Below are 17,630 nucleotides of genomic sequence, written 5' to 3'. Positions count from 1 at the left end.
GTGCAGAATTTCTCAGGGTGACAAGGTGCAACAATGCACAGGTTAGAGAAGTGGCCTTATGAATGGACTGTCGCACTCTGAGGCAATACGGTTTGCCTTCAAAACCAACAAAGTCGCTGAGTTTTAGATGTGTCTCTCTTCACAGCACAAATCTAACTACCTGATTCAGTCTGGGGCCTGGTAACGATGACCATAGTCCACAGAATGACGGGTTTACCCTTTTCTGAGAGACTATTTCTTGTTATCTTTGCTTTCATCAATTTGACTAATATATCCTCATATAGAACTTGTTAAAATACTGAAATATTGTACATGGTTTGCTGTATCACTCTCCCCACATGCACTGTCAATATGCCCTTGACCGAGGAGCCGCCCCCCGACTGCTCCACAGCTGCTGGGGGCTGACAGCAGAAGATGACTCTGAGCGGCCCCCAGTGTCCAGGGTTTACTGGGTTAATATGAGGCGGGGTAATACAAATTGTTGTGCTGTGAAAGCATTCTCTGTTGGTTCAAATCCTGTTCTTTTGGTATCTCACTTGTGAAATCAGTCACATTCATCATAAGTATTGATTCAACTGCCCAAGAATATTTAATAATTCTTTAGGAAACTTTTGGGACAATGATTTTTTAAATGTTTTTCAAATGTTATTTTATTTGAAATGAATTAATAGATTTTAAATTACATTTTTAAATAAATTGAGGGATGCAAAAGAAAGAAAAACATAGAATTAACTTTTATTCACTGATTATTTCACAACTGCAGCAATCCAGAACATGAACATGGCTCCAGATGTGATTAACAGTAGAGAAAGGGGGGATCAATGTGAGGCAAATCAATTCATTACAGCCAGTGGTTTCAGCCACTTATTTGTCTAATGTGGTATGACATTCTTCCCAGATGACTCCTTGTCAGTTTTATCCATATTAATGAGCACCATCAGCTGGCAGACTCAGACGACATTCCCTCCTCCCTGTCTGCCCTCAGACAGTGAAATCTGGTTGCTATAATAAATCACAGGCACTTATCGATTTCAACATGTCTAAACCAGCCACACCAAAACAACGCGCATTAAAAAATGTGATATCACTCAGAAAGCCATGGAGCTGTGGGATTCTGGGATTCCCAGTGGGCTCATATGATCTGACTGACAACTCTGCTGTCAGTTTGTGAAGGCTAATCAAAAGGTATTTTACAAGTTGCATGCTAAAGAAGCAGAATTAGCCTGTCAAGTTTCCAGTACCCCAGTCAATAGGTCTAAACAAGAAAGACTGGAGGGGGCACCACAAATGGTCTCAGAGAGCAATAAACAAGTTGCTAATCTAAACATAACCACTGTAACGCACTGACTGGTACATGACAGACATGTTCATGAGATGGCTTGCTCATTGTGATCCGCTCATAAGCTGAGGCCGGCAGCCAGCTCCCATTTACAGCCACGTTTACTGCCTGCTGCTGCCAAATGTCTTCTGTGGCCGCTTGGTTTATGTTTAAACTGCTTCATCAGTATTAGTTAATCTCATCACAGTGCTGCCCTCACAGAGCCTTCTCAACACAATATAAGAATAAAGATGTGACGTCAAACCCATTCCTTTGTTCTAAGTATAGCTCAGCTGTACAGTCCTTGAGGCGGCATTGGCCAGGGAACACATTCAATGTGAGGCACTCTCCTCTGCCATACTCCTTCATTAGGGGACCTGTTCGTTAGAGGCCAGGTCCAGGTCCCAAGGTGTGGCCGGAGATGAATGACCGACTTGTCTCGTCACGGCAAGCCAGTACTCTGTTTTGACAGACGGCTGTAGAGATCTCATTTCTGAAATGAGGGAGATCTCAAGTGGAACGGATGAAGAGCATTGCATAGCAGATCTCAAGAGATGCTTTAATGTCCACCAACAGTGCATCAACTCAAATGGCAGTACTTCAGTGTGAGAGCCTGCAGTGATCACAGTGTTACTCCCTTACTGCCGTTGCTCAGAAACAACAAGCATAACCCTACAATGAGGAGAAAACTGCAACACTTTGAGGATGCAGTGTTTCTTTATTTTGGTTTCTACTTCCCGTATTCTGATACTCCCCTAATGCTCCATAGAATTATTTAGTGATACTGTGGATGGCTACTAGTAGAAAATGCCCCTGCTGTTTACCACATAAGACTTTTGTGTGTACTCTGTATCCCAGCGAGACAGTGCATAGCATCTGGCAGCTCCCTGTGTCACCTATGAATGCAGGGTGGCAATTAGAGTGGGCTCCCCATTAGGGAGCTCATGTGGTCTTTATTATGTGAAATAACAGGCAGTCGATGTAGTGCTCGATGTACTACCCTGTGTGTGAGTCCAATCTACATGTTTGCATATTTCACAGTTGATAATATATATGCGTTTGACTGTAAGGAGTGTGTGGATGAGCTACATAAAGAAAGAGACAGGGAGTGTAGCAAATCTGATTTGTGCCATTGTTGCAGAGCGAGAAGGATTTGTTAAATTTGGCCCTGCAACTATCCGGCGATGGATGAACTCTTCTATAATTACCTCTGCCACAATGCTATGAAAATCCTGATTTTAGTTGTAAAAAGGAAATGGGCAGATGCTTTATAAGAATAATTAATTGCAATAGTTTACCACCTCAACCAACATAAAGTGTGATCCTGGCTTTATGACACCTTAAGGGATACTTGTGTTCATAAAGAATAAGTGTGGGGCTATAACAGTACAGCTGGATGAGTAAGAGGGATGGGAAGGTGCAAAGAAAAGAAGGAACAAGTAGGTAGGAGAGTGGAGGTAGTCGAGCGTGAATTGCCTGGCAGAATGTGGCATGAATGGAAGGTGTTGCTGATGAGTATTAATGATATCAGAAACATGCAGAGGGAGGGGACAGCGGAGACAGGCAAAAAATAATGACTATCTCAGTGATTTACGACAACGCAAAGATGCTGAAACCCAACCTGTTAAAGATGGATGTCCAGAGAGCGCTAGCAGACTGATGCAACCCTGGTGGACTGGAGAACGGGACATGGGAGCCTGACCCCCCCATCCTGTCCATCCACCTGCTGGACTGAGCTATACGTGTTCCAGTGATGTAGAGAGTCATTACTTCATTCATTATACTGTGATCATCAGGCTGACATAATGAAAAAACTGAAACATTTACTTTAATTAAATGTATTATGTCTACTGATTTCACATAACTAATCACACTGGTTTGCTTTCAAGTGTAGTCTCAATTCATATAAAAAAGGTAATAATAACCAAGTTTGTTTATAGATTCTTTATTTTAGAAGCATTCATCTTTGATATTAAAAAAGAGGGTGATGTTGTTATGGTTATCAGCTCACAAGCCAATAATACTATACTTAACTTGATACTATACTTTTATGTCACGTAATATCTTTGCTTACAACTAGCCTAATACAGTTGAGATTTACATTTTAGCCTTTAGCCTCCTCTATGGTTCACCTGCAAAAATCCTCAACAAACTTCAATATATCCAGAACTCCGTTGCCCGTCTACTCACCCACACCCGAATCCGTGAACACATTACACCAATCCTCATCAATCTCCACTGGCTCCCCATCCCCCAGAGAATTCAGTACAAGATCCTCCTGATGACACACAAAGCCCTCCATAACCTGGCCCCATCCTACCTGACTGACCTCCTCCACAGACACACTCCCACTCGCTCCCTCCGCTCTGCCACTGCCAACCTCCTGTCCCTCCACACCCGGACCAACCTCAAGTCTTGGGACGACAGAGCCTTCTCCGTTGCTGCACAAACCCTCTGGAACTCACTACCCCAATTCATCAGAGATTCTTCCTCCCTCACAGCATTCAAAACATCACTCAAAACCCACCTGTTCAACACTGCATTCAACCACTGACCACCCCCCTCCACCCCTATTTTCTGTTTTGTTTATCTCTTTTTGTATTTCTTTGTTTTTTTTTTCATCTTTTCTTAATTCTCTGTCAAAAAGTATTTGAGTTTCATGAAAAGCGCTATAAAAGTCCCATGTATTATTATTATTATTATTATTATTTTATTCAAGTAAACGGTTCAGTTTTTTCAGTGCAGAAATATAGGACTCTTCACAGAAAGTTTGAAGCAACAGCTCTACTGCGTTACACAACCCTCACTCAAATCTCCAATACAACTTTACCATTGCATTCTGTATCTTCAGGAACATATTAGCCTAGGCCTCTGCCTTTTACCCAGTTCATCACTCTAATCCAGTGGCGAGCCTATACCTAGGCCCTCTGACCCCCCTCTTCCCTGAAAAAAGAAGAGTTATTACGTGACAGCGTATACTTCAGCGGAATATCAAAACAGCGACCCGGGGTGCAAAATGCATCAATGACAGCCAGCCTAACTGGTCATTAGGGGCAGGTGGGGCACAGCACCATTGCAAATAATGATTACAAAAAAATGCAAAAAATATATAAATATATAAAATATATTTTAAGATCATGTTTAATCATCTGATTCGTCTGTACATTGTTGTTTTAGTCTGTGTTCTTCTAATTAGTGTCTACAGTGTGTGCCTATTGAGCTGTTTAGAAAAACGATCTGAAGGTGAAAAGCAATGTGAAACCTGAAAAAACAAGATTTGAAACTGAAAAAATTATTGTTTTGAATAAAAGTGAAATCTGAAAATAAATATTTTATTCAAAAAAATTGCGGAACTGAATCAAATAATATTCAACCTGAAAAATGATTTCAAATACTTATTTTTATTTTGAATACATCGTCGCATTTTTCAAAGTTCAGGATAAAAACTTTCAAATAAATTGCATTATTTGGAAAACTTATGACCCTGAAATAGCTCCATAGTTAAGACTTGTTAATTGTTTTTCCCTTTTATTAAATGTTTGATATTTCAGGCACAGACCCTTTCATACCGGCAATGCGCGATAGAAAAAACAGAGAGTGCGACAGATTAAAATATGCGAACACAAACCTACAGACTGGGGGTTGGGAAAGTTTGAAACGAGAGGGCCGTGATTGGTACGTGGTCAAGGGAAAACCTCCAGCTTGACTTGAGACCGCCCCCGTGATAGATACATTTAATTATAATGAAGCCAGCTGCAATGGATCATTGATCCACCAGGGGGTGCAGTGGGGTTCCACACTGGAGCTCATGTGAAATAAAGTCAGATACAGTACGCTGGATGTACAGCGGAACTTTGTTAAGATCCATATGTCACGGATATCATACTACTGTGCTAAATAAGAGACATGTAATCATTTACAAAACATCACCATGTTGTTATTTAACAAAATAATTTTGTTATTCGAAAAAAACGAACGGGAGGAAATGCAGCCCGGCTCTCGATTTTTCCTAATTTAATCATCATCTTCACCACGATCATTTATGTTTATGTTCGCCGAATTGACATGAAATCACTGACACATATGAATATACTGTATTCAACTTCATTAAAACGTTATTAACGTGCCTAAACTCAGTAATTCACCAAAAATATGTATATTTTAATGGAGCTTCGTCGGTCGATCAGGATCCCAAAGCGTAGCGGAGGGATCCTCATCTGATATGAAGGGTGTTATTTTCCCCATAAGGAACAAGTCGCTGCAAATTATCCCGCTTATTACATGGCCACATTCTCAACAAAGTAACGACATGACTCCCAATATTAATTGAAATGCTTTTATGGCTTTAGAAAATGTTTTTATTGATTTAAAAAATAGTTGTATGTATTGATTTAAGTTGACATGCATCCGCTAAGAAAAATAGTCCGTTGTTACCGTTTTTTAAACAGTCTGAATGAAACGGCAGCTCTCAGCTGTGTATTTACACAACTAATGGCCCATCAACCACAGCTCTCTCCCCCCCTCCCCCCCCTGATCTTTCTTCTCCAGCAGCTAAATTAACAGTAGGTTACTCTGAGTGACCATAGACTGTATGTGACAAGCTAACAGCTTGTACCCTGTGCTGCTGATGAAACTCTCCTTTGACTCGGCAAAAGTTTGTTGTTGTTTTGTGTTGCCACTTCCATTCACATTTTTCATCAATGTTCCACAACGTTTATAATGAAATTAATATTCATATATTTTATACTATACTTGCACTGCTTACCGTTTTCATACTTTATATATCTTAGAATATTCATACACACTGTTCATACTGCTCACAGGCTGCTGTGTATATCTAGTGTATTCATACCCCTCACTGTTTATTCATCATTCAATTAATTCTATATTTTATTCGGTAGATCGTGTACATTACTTTTCACTTTACTGCTTGTTGCACTGTTAGAAGCTAAACTGCATTTCATTATCTCATTACCTGTAATTTGTGCAATAACAATAAAGCAGGCATCTTTATTGTAGCCTCAACAATCAAGTTCTAAGTAGTGCAATATGAAATAAAAACAACTACACTCTTTTGGCAGTGTTGTGGTGCCGAGAGATGGGAGTCGGAGGCGGGGTATCAAAGGCACAAGCTAGACTTGTATTTAGCATCTGAAAACCATTGTAAACATCTTCATGCCCGGGAAGCGAAGACCGGCGGAAACAGGAAGTCCGGTTCGCTAAAATGTCCGTGCAGAAAAATACCCCAACCCATAGATCCGTGGGTGAATAATGTCAATCACCGCAGTGTACACATGAACAACAACTGCACTATTTTGGCAGTGTAACAATTAAACAAGAAATACACTCTTTTGGCAGTAACAATTAGATAAATAATAAACTGTCAGACTGACACTGAAGACAGACAAACTATTTTCAGCAATCAATCTGTTTAGTTGACTTTGGGTGACATGTGGCGATTTAAAAAAATCGTTTTTTGGCTGTTTAGATGGTGTTGCTCCCTCTGGGTCACTGCCGGTGGTTGAGAAGGTGGGGTCTTTGGCGACTAGTTTTATAGCCCCATGTACATTACTTAGGTGCTTCAGGAGATTGGCATTGCTGTTATTCGATGTGGACAATGCTTTCTGTCCTGCACACAGTTTACATTTGACCGTAATATGTTGTGCGTCCTTTATCCCCAGAAATTGAAAATAGTGGTTATATCTCCAAGTTGTAAATGCGCTGCTGCTCTCGCTGATACTTGCATCTGCCATAGTGTGTGTACTGGTGATGGGCGTTGCCGTGTATGTGTGTGTGTTAGCAAGTGTTTGTGTGTATGTGTATTTTTTCCGATAAGGCAAGACCCGCCCAACTCTGTCTCTGATTGGCTTACCCTGAAATGTTACCCCGCGTTAACCAATCATCACTCCTCTCTGGTCACTTTCACTGTTCCATGGTACTGTGAGAGGAGATCGCTGTATTCAACTGTAAATTACATCCGCAGGGAGATTCGGTTCAGTTGGATCACATAATGTAACGCAGTGTAACCCATTTAAATCACAGTAACTATAACGGCATTACTGAATGGGAATAGGTAACGTTATTAGTTACCGCAAAAGGTAGTTGCGTAACAGTAATGCATTAGTTTGTAACGCGTTAGTCCCAAAACTGATACACACACCTGAGAGGCACCTGAGAGCTGCCGTTTCATTCAGACTGTTTAAAAAAAAAAAACGGTCTGATTTTAACAACTCAATGTGTGATTGTTATAGCAGTAATATTAGACACTAATAATACAGTAAACTATTAACACTGTACATATTATTGTTTGCCCGTGAGATTAGGATTATCGGTAGTGAGAGCCGTGCTGCATTTTCCTCCGGTCGGATGTGATATAAAAACAAAGCGATTATTTTTGTTATTGTAAACTCACGTGGATTAAACTACATGTATTAGTGCATTCATTTCAATTCGCGAACATATGATACATTAAATGATCGTGAGGATGGATGATTAAAAATCGTTTGTTTGAGCCGGGCTGCATTTCCTGATAAAAAAACATAGCGATGGTTTTGTACTTACGCCAACTTGAATTAAACAACATTATTTTGTTAAATAAAAACATGGTGATGTTTTGTAAATGATTGCATGTCTCTTAATTAGCACAGAATATGATCCTATCCGTGACATATGGATCTTAACAAATATCCGCTATATCAGACACCTGTAAATCTATCAGCTGTTTATTTCACATGAGTTCCAGTGTGGCAGCTTTTCACGGCTCCCCCTGGTGGATCCATGATCCATTGCAGCTGGTTTCATTAAAATTACATTCATTTATCAAGGGGGCGTATCAAGTCCTGCGGGGGGGGTTTCCTTTTCAGCAGGGGCCCACCACATGCAGATCACGGACCCGCAAGGGTAGGCGTCTGAAATGAAGTGCTACATCTGTAGGTCTCTCTAAAAGCATCAAGGCTGTTCTGGAACCCCTTGAACTGAAAGAAAAGCTAATCGCTCAGACCTATGACGGGGCGGCCGTCATGAGCGCTAACGTGCCCGGGGTACAGACGGTGATGAAGGAGACGTACCCAAACGCTCAGTTTTTTCACTGCTACGCCCACCAACTGAACCTGACCCTGCAGCAACTGTGTTCAGCATGAGCATCCTGAAGGTGTTTTTTGCAGATCTAACTGCTTTTTCCACTTTTTTCTCCGGTGCTCCAAAACGTGTTGCAGCTCTTGCAGAGGCAACACAGAGACGCATACCACGGCCACCGGCTGTGAGATGCAACTTTAAAATCAGAACTGTGAACCCGGTTTGGGAGACCCGAGAAGCACTGCTTCAGTGTATGGAGCATATACGCGCAAAACCAGGATGGGATGCGGTCACCATAAGTGAGGCTGCGGGGCCGAGCATTTATGCAGCTCCTGGAGTTTTTTTCGTTGCTTATGCCAGAAGTGGATGTTTTATACAACACTCTGCAAAAACGAAACATCGATGCACCTGGGATCAACAGTTTCAAGGAAAATGTCCAGAAAATTAGGCAACAAACTGATGCATTGGCCGCCACCGCTCATGATGGAACAGACGAGCCAGGCCAACGAGTCAGCAGCACAGCGCCGGTGATGAAGGAGGCACAGTCATCTCACTGGTGGAACAGAGGTTCTCACAGAGTGACCATTTGATCGCTGCAAAGCTCGTTGACAGCTCATTCTTCCCACAGCATGTCCTGTCATTTCCTACACCTGAGCTTGACTGCGCCTTGAAACTGTGGCCTGCATTGGGAAACAAGGAGAAGTTGAAGTCTGAGCTGACCACGCTCTACCGCCATACAGTGAGCTTCACACTGGAAACACTGCCCTGTCTCTGTTGAAATCCATTCACGAGAACAACTTGGAGGATACGTTTGCTGAGACTGTTATTTTGGTCAAAATAATAGTAACAACTCCGATGGCGACATCCGTGTCAGAGAGGAACTTTTCCACCCTCAAAAGGATAAAGACTTTCACTCACCATGGGACAGCCGCGACTTAACGCATTGGCCATGCTTTCAATTGAAAGCCAGTTAATCCAGCAACTACAGGACTTCATCCCCAAAGTGATAGACACATTCTGTCAGAGGAAGGGTTAGGTTTCTTTTCAAGTGAGCATTCAGCTTTGTTAAGTTCATTTATGTCATATATTTTGTTGATCTTCTGTGTTTTGCCTCTGCTGGATCGATTGATATTGTGACCTCGGTGATGAGTGTCTGTGTTTTCCTTATATTTACAGTCTATGGTGTTTTAATGCTCAAGCATTACGGTTGTTGTTATTGTTAAGAATTGCTTTGTGATGGTGCCCTTTACTGCATATATTAAGGTGCATTACAATATGACATCCCCACGCTGTGTACGTAAATGTATGCGCTCACAGTGTTGCTCTGTGTGGTCTTCAGTATGTAATTTTACACTCCCCCCCTCTCTCTCTCTCTCTTTCCCCCCCTCTCTCTCCTCCCCCCTCTCTCTCTCTCCCCCCCACCTCTCTCTGCCCCCCCAGTTTTGAACACATAGAAACGCCACTGATGACAGCGACCCTCTACCACACAAAACAACACCATTTATCTAAACACCAATCATGACAGGGCACCTACAGCCAAGTAACAATTATAAATGAATTAAGTCGGCATGGCGGCCCACATTGAAAATTACTTAGGCCTACCTTTGATGATCAAATCCCTTAAACACAAAGTCCATCCTCCTGTCCTTTTGGATGAAGCACTGGATGGCGGGTCATGCAGCTGATCCTTTGCCGCTTGAGTTTATCATTGTAACTCAATCTTGAAAATGACTCGGTTAATAATTTCGCAACGATGTCATCACTATCACTGAAGTGAGCCATCATGAACAAACTTATGCTAATCATAAATCTATCGATCATAAATCTATCGATTAGATTTATGATTCGAAAATAATAAAAGTAGGGTAGACATGTGGATATTATCCGGATGAACACAACGTGCATTTATCTAACAGGTTCGTCTCTCAGACCTCTACAGTATCTCACAGACCTTATTTCAAGCCATTTTCCAAAACCCTATGGAGAAATCCCAATGCTTTCTGTCGAGGGAACCCGAGCGCAGCTTACTTCCGGGTTTTAGGACGCGTCACTGCACCACTTTATACACATGCATAAACTTCTCAGCGGGCGGAACTTGTCATAAATTCTGCGAAAATAAAGCCCACCCATTTAGAAGGAACATATGATTGGTCAATTGTACTGTCATTTGACATTACTCTCTCATTGAGTTACCATAGCGGGCCCTCAGTGAATTTACAGCAGGACCACCAATCAGCTCCTCTCTTCACAGTAAGTTCACGAGTAAGTACTCGCAGAGACGGCCAAAGGAGCTTCTTTCATTTAACCCTTCACATTCCAACAGAAACTGAACAGGCATTTGTGTTCCGAGTCTGCTCCAAAACTTTCCTTTACACTGATGTATTATATCAAAAATATATTTGTGATCCTGAAATAACATTTACAGTAGTCAGTCTCTGTCCAACTACCTCTGAGACAAAACAGACCAAACCTAGGTACAAGGAGTGTTTGCTACATCATTAAAAGCAAAACGCTAGAGGGAAAGTATGTCGGGTATCCACCTCCAGTTGCTTCTTATTTTGAATATTTATTTTTGGCTTAAAGCTTTCGTACAGAAGTTTGTAGTATATAATAAAACACTAAATGAAATATGTATCCTTGAATGGTTGTTAGGAATCAGCACAAGCCTTGCATATTTAATGAATCCTCTAATGAAGAACATTGAGCAACTTTCTGAAAAGGCTACAATTAAGGGAAGGCCTTTGTGTCATTTATTTTGAAAGCAGCCATTCAATCAGAAGAGCCTGCATATCTCCATGTAACAAGTGCTAGCTGTAATGCATGTTGGAAATAATACCCACCTGGTCATTAGAGGAAAGTACTCTCATCACTTCTGAGTGAGATTTGAAAATGACTGGGCAGGGGTTTTTGGGGGACAGGGATGCTTAGAACAAAAATCTGATTGACAAAGGCATTTCTATGGTTTTACTAGATATACATTTAAATATGTAGCATATATATGTATACTCAGTCTGTCATAAAAAAACACAAAATCGCAAAAGGTCTAATATGAGAAAAGAAAACACAAGCAGGTACTACATATAAATTATTCATTTTAAGTTAAGCCATGGGGCAAGTGTGTGTCAGTTAAAATAAAGGTCGCAAAATTGTGACTTCTACAAAGACAATGATCCTGTTAGATATGGTTATAGAGAAAATAATAAATCAGAAAAACAAACGTTTTCTTATTTTTGGGTTGCAAAGAATACCGTAAGTCTAATTATTTCTTGCCTTTCTTGAATGACTAATAATTATCCCAATAATTCTCATTGACGAAAACACATGCAAAACGTTTTTATCCAGGAAATGTTATACCAATTAAAAGCATTTTCTTCTTTACTTTACTGTAAATTATGTTCACTATTCAATCAATTGATGTATAGTCTCTAAAATGTTAGAAAAACACAAACAAAGTTTCCTTGAACGAAAATCTTGTTCAATCATCACTGTTGGCTGGAGCCATGAAATCTAAATGTGCAAATAAATTAGCAGTGTTGGAACAAATCAATCAAAAGGCTGCTGTATACATAGCCAATGAATGCAAATGTAATTAGCGCCCTAACATCTCCACTCCAGTGTAAGCCGACAATAGAGGAAGGTGCTCACCCTGATCATGCTGCATCAGCCTGTCCTCAAAGTCACTCCTCACAGAGCGGGGTGGTTAGAAGTGCTAATGCTGCAACAATCTCACTCATTCCCAAAGCAAGGAGCAGTTCTATTAGTACAGGAAGGAGTTCAACTCACAAACCTTCTTCAAGCAAAGGACACCAATTGTAGTGTGACGGCACCTTTAATGGGAGAGACAGTGTGCCAACAGTCAGCCTCACATTACCTCAGCCCACCTGTGAGGGTCCACACCGCCACATTATGAAGCGCCTGTCAGGGACAGAGCAGTGCAGAAGTGACAATGAGGGACAGTAGTGTCCCTCAGTTCATATGTTCAGAGCTGTCCTGAAGCAGCAGCAGAGCAGCAGTGGCAGCCGGGGTGTAGGCTCCTCATTGGAGGGGGGAGGGGGGAGGGGGGAGGGGGGGGGCGCAGGCTGTGAGATGGCCTTGATGTCATTAAACCTGAGTGCTAGGTCATGCTTTTCTTGTGGATAATGGTTATAGAGAAGACAGGGCTCACCACCCGCCCCCAGGCTGCAGGTCTGATCTGTAACACCACCCATTCAAGCTTTAGTACTGTAACCAAGAGACATTTTGGTTTAAGTCCACCACGCTCCTGCATGCTAGCAGTGGCTTACCCCGTACAGAGGAACACAAGGCATGATGGGAGCTGTCTGACTGTGGTTAGCAAGCAGAGGTCAGTCTTACAATATCTATGTGTCCTACATGTTTATCCACAGTCAGACAAGGACCGGGTAGGACAGGCCCGATCTTCAAAAAAAATTAAATAGTGACCCATGTCCATATGTTTATTTTTGGGTAGTAGATTTAAATTATAGGGCTATCACTATGGGCAGCAACGCTGTAAATATTGACAAATAAATCCAGCAAAATGGCACAAAAAAAACTGGTAGTGGCCTGGCTGGGTGTATACTTCCCGGCCTGACTTATTGTCCCAGTCCGGCCCTGGGGTAGGATGAGTGGTGTGACCACAGACTCTGGTAGGTGTGGAGGACTAGGGTGGGAGGGGGGTTCACCATTCAGACTCTTCAGGTGTCAGACAGGCATCTGTCCATAGCCCTGCACAGGTCAACCACAGATGCGGCTTTCACACCAGCGCTTTTCCCGTTCCAGCTCTGTGCTAGAGCTTTTCTGGTTCAGCTCCGGTTTCCCTTTTCTGCTCCCGCTCTGTTCACACCGCCCAGAGCCCGAAGGGTGCTGCCGCTGCTGCGTCATGAAGTCAACGTTTACGTCGCTGATTTGCTCCCCAACGGCGTTACGTCACTCACTACAACAACAACAACAACAACAACAACAACAACAACGGGGGACTGCGTCGGGTCGATGATCGTGTTGCTTTTAATCACTCGAAGCCATATTAAATAAAATAACGACTTCTCCAAGCTTATGCTTTTCTCCAGAGTGCCGTGGTTCACTGTTTATTAATGTGTTTCAGCGGCATTTACCGACCGCTGCAGTGCTGGCTGCTCTTCCACGGGAGTTTATTCTCCCGTTAGCTCCGGGTTAGCTCACACTGCAGCGGCTGCTCTAATGTATTCACTGTCTGACTGTCACACAAGCAGCTGATACATATCCCCAGTTCCCCTTAAGTGAATGTGTGTCAGTCTGAATTGATGCTGTTTGGCATCACAACACTGTTATGAAAGTTTCTCTGGTATAAAATGGGTGATGTTAGCATGGCAACCGAAGCTAAACTGACTATTGACTACTTGTTCACATCTGCTTTAGTTTATGTTGGCAGTGGCTTTCTTTACGTGAGAATGATTCTGTTTTGTGTTGCCCCTGACTGTCTTAATAATAGCCCTGTAGAAATAAAATAGCACCCTAGGAATTTTGCCAGCGACAGGAAACCATTCAGATGTAACATTCTTTCATTAAAACATATTGTGAGGATCGCTCTAATGTTGTGTCCTGAAAGCAGTTAACAGCCTCAGTGAATTGGCTCACAGAACCAGACTCCTGATCTGAAATGAAGCCTGCGTGTTGCTGGGTAACTCCTGTGCTGGTGATTTGAAGTCACTTTACCATAGAGTTATTTCACAAATGTGACATACTGACTTCTAAATATCACATAAACGAGAGCCCTTTTTGTCTGGCAAAATGTGGAATCTAAAAACCGAAATTGCATTTGGACATTTCCAGACAACATTTCAGTGAATAGAATTTTGAACTGTCTACTCTTCCTGTTATTTTGATCATATAAGAGATCAACACCAAAGCCAACCTCATCTCCAGTTTCCCATCCAAGAGCAGAAGTGCTTTTATTCTACATCGCATTGATGGAGAGCATTATCAGGTATCACAGCTTGGTATGGTTACCTCACAGTGCAGCTTAAAACTAAGATTGTTCGCCTCGTACAGACTGTCGATCAACCCCCCCAAAACATTTATGAGAAGTCACTCATTAAACAGGCATCTGATCCACCTCATATCCATCAGGCAGAGCTCCAGCTCTTTCCTGCAGAGATTTAGGGTCCCTAAAAGTAGGCTAAACCGTTAACAACACTCATTCCTGCCAATGTCCATAACACTTCTCAACAAACAAATGCAATGTATAGTTTAAATGTTGGAGTTTGTGCAATAAGGCGTCATGTTGTCTGTGTGTATGTGTGTATATGCAAACTGTGTACATGTAGTGTATGTCATGTCTGAATATGCAGTTGTCTTTTAAAGTGTACAACGTAGTATTTATGTTTTGGGTTTTTTATCTTTGTGGAACTGCAGGAGTCCAAAACGATGTCCTTATGAGGACCATACAGTGAATTGTATTGTGACTTCCTGCTCCAGGCCCCCCTTCCAGGGATCCATAACTCAGCAGCCATCTGCCCTTAGCCCCTGCATCAGAGACCGGGCCTGGGGGAGCTAGGAGCTCCTCACAGAGGGGCAGTAAGTCCTTACAGCCCCAGGGAGCTCCAGGATCCTCTCAGTTAGCTCCCAGATTTGTGAAAAATGCTATGATATGCACCAGCTGAGGCCAGGAAACAAAGGGACAATGATGTTCCTGGTTTTTGTGGTGCTTTGAACACCACCCTCATGCTCAGGGAGAAGCACAAAGCCATGCAGGTGGACAGCATGCTTCCTGGGTTATGGGCCGAATAGCTCACTCCTGGGCAGATTGCTGGCTGGATGCAGAGCTGGATGGGTTACTGTATTTACTCGCTACATCTCTGCTTTTATGATTAAACTCAGGGTCATGGCAGCTCCACAACATATTTGATGACTCCTTTATTGTGGGGTGCAAAGGTTAGGAGAACATCTGCCAGAGGAGTCCAGTCAGCTGTTACAAGTGCAAGCATGTGCAGCTCAATATCAGCGAGATAAAGAGGCAAGAGGTGGATTTAGAGATGTCACCATCCCCACTGTGGAGAGTGGAATAGTTGGTTTCATTAGATCCAACAGATTACTTAGTCGAGGCCACCAACGGGAAATAAACTGGTGAGAAAAACTGTCTCTGTTCGAGAACATAAGCTGAACACCATCTTGGACAAAACTCCCCCCTCTCCATCGTAAGAGGGTGCAGCTATGGTGCACGATGACCTTCCACCTCATCTACTGGAAGTGCAGAGGCAAGCTGTTAGCTGACCGTCTGTGTCAACAGTCATTAAACTGTACGATTACTCTGGTCTAAATAGCTCATATCTCAGCCAGCTGAACTGTTGTGTCCCACGCTGACAGCACAGTGAACGCACCATGCGTTCAGGAGGTGGAGTGCTCATCCTCCAACCCCAAGATCGCTGTTCCTGCAGTCAACGTGTCCTTGGGCAGGATGCTTAACCCCAAGCTGCTCCCTATGGCAGGGCCACGTTGTGTGAGAGTGTGTGATAGTGTGTTAAACGTCCCATGTCATGCTTTTCTGGTTATTACCCGTCCCCTTGTGTGCTATGTAGCTTTTTCTGCATGTAAACGGTCTGCAGAGTCACAAACCCTCAAAGTACACCCTGTAGAGAGTAAAACTCTAACACAGAGAAGACCTGTCTATGCTGCCCCAGAACGCCTTGTTGGAGATTTTTCTTGTTCCAATGTTTTCTTCTTATAGTGTAGTAAGTACAGTGACGTATTGGGTATAGTGACTCCCTCACACACACACACTCAATATTTTCTCAGCTGCAGCTCAGCCTGAACTCAGCCTGAACTCAGCCTGAGACGGCGAGACGCGGCGGGGCTCGGCCTGGGCTCGTTCTGAGCACACATGCAGACTCACAGCCAGGCTGCAGGTGTATGTGTGTGCTCGGGCTGGGTTCAGGCTGGGTTACGCTAAGTCTCGCTGTCTCGCATATTCCCCCGCAGTAAGTGAGTGAATACACATACTATACAGAGATGCTGTATGAGAAACCAATGTGAGTTTGGAAAATTGAACAATGTAAATCTATTCTAGTAGACCTCAACAATGGAATTATGATCAGTAGAAATGGCCATGACATGGCAGCTTTAATGTTAGTCTCCCTGAGCAGGTGACACCTTGCCTGTGTGAATGCGTGTGGATGGGTGAATGCTGAACTGTATATGTTAAATCTCTTTGAGGGGTTGCAAAGCTAGAAAAAGGCACAATAAATGCAGCCCTTTATAGGAATGATTATCTGACATTATATTTGTACAGATTTACAAAGTTTGCTTTTATACGGTTGTTATCTCTGTCTGAAGTCAGGGTGGCCTTTACAAAAGTGCAGAATATGTTTGTCTTCTTTTACATAGTTTTTTTTGGTATGATTTTTTCAATCATACCAAGGTAGTCAAATAATGGCTTACTATTAATTACACGTGTAAGACGAAAGAGATGTGTGCTGTTAACTGTTAAGCATCTGTCTAATAATACAATCAAAATTGTGCATTTTATGTGTGTGTGTGTGTGTGTGTGTGTGTGTGTGTGTGTGTGTGTGTGTGTGTGTGTGTGTGTGTGTGTGTGTGTGTGTGTGTGTGTGTGTGTGTGTGTGTGTGTGTGTGTGTGTAGGTTGTTTCAGTGATTCTGAAGTTGTACCACCACACCTGCTTTGCTTATAACCCACAGCACAGTGTATAGGCACACATTAACAGGAATATCTCAGTGAAGACAGAGAAGATAAGAACACAGTCAGTCCCTGAGAGGGAATGGTGTGATAGAACTGGAGATAAGATAAGAGATGTATATGATTTAGTTCGATGAGGTAAAATCAAGTGTTTTGTATTAATGCCATAAAAATGATCTGTCCAGTGTACCTAAGCATTTTATGAAGTGTTACGAAAACAAACAGCCCTGAAAATTAAACTCATAATTGCATTTGCCACATCCTCAAATCAATACGTGAACCCCCCATTCATGCTGAATGTGAGGCTTTCAGCTGTGTGCATCCTCAACAAGACATTAAGCGCTGGGATCAATAACATTCAAGGGCAATGAGCAGGAGAGGCTAAACACCGACTTCGGCGCCTTATATAACTTGCATGGCACGCATGCAGCCCGCAGTTACAATTCATATGAAAATTAAGAGGTAGCCTATGTGCGTTTTATGCAGATTATAATGACCTTTAGTAACTCCTGGACCGTTGCTCTTAATTAGCTGTTTGTACAAACGCGCACTAAAACTGAAGTGCGGCC

General features: G+C 42.5%; 1 protein-coding gene across 2 annotated transcripts in view; it reads right to left on the bottom strand.

Moving 5' to 3' along the window:
• opcml (opioid binding protein/cell adhesion molecule-like) overlaps positions 1 to 17,630 on the bottom strand; it is a 641,537-nt gene that overhangs the window by 260,185 nt on the left and 363,722 nt on the right. The window lies entirely within an intron of this gene.

The sequence above is a fragment of the Notothenia rossii genome (genome assembly GCF_949606895.1).
Source record: "Notothenia rossii genome assembly, chromosome: 9".
NCBI lineage: Eukaryota > Metazoa > Chordata > Actinopteri > Perciformes > Nototheniidae > Notothenia > Notothenia rossii.
The sequence above is the reverse complement of the archived record's forward strand: the minus strand, read 5'-3'. Positions and strand labels throughout refer to the sequence as shown.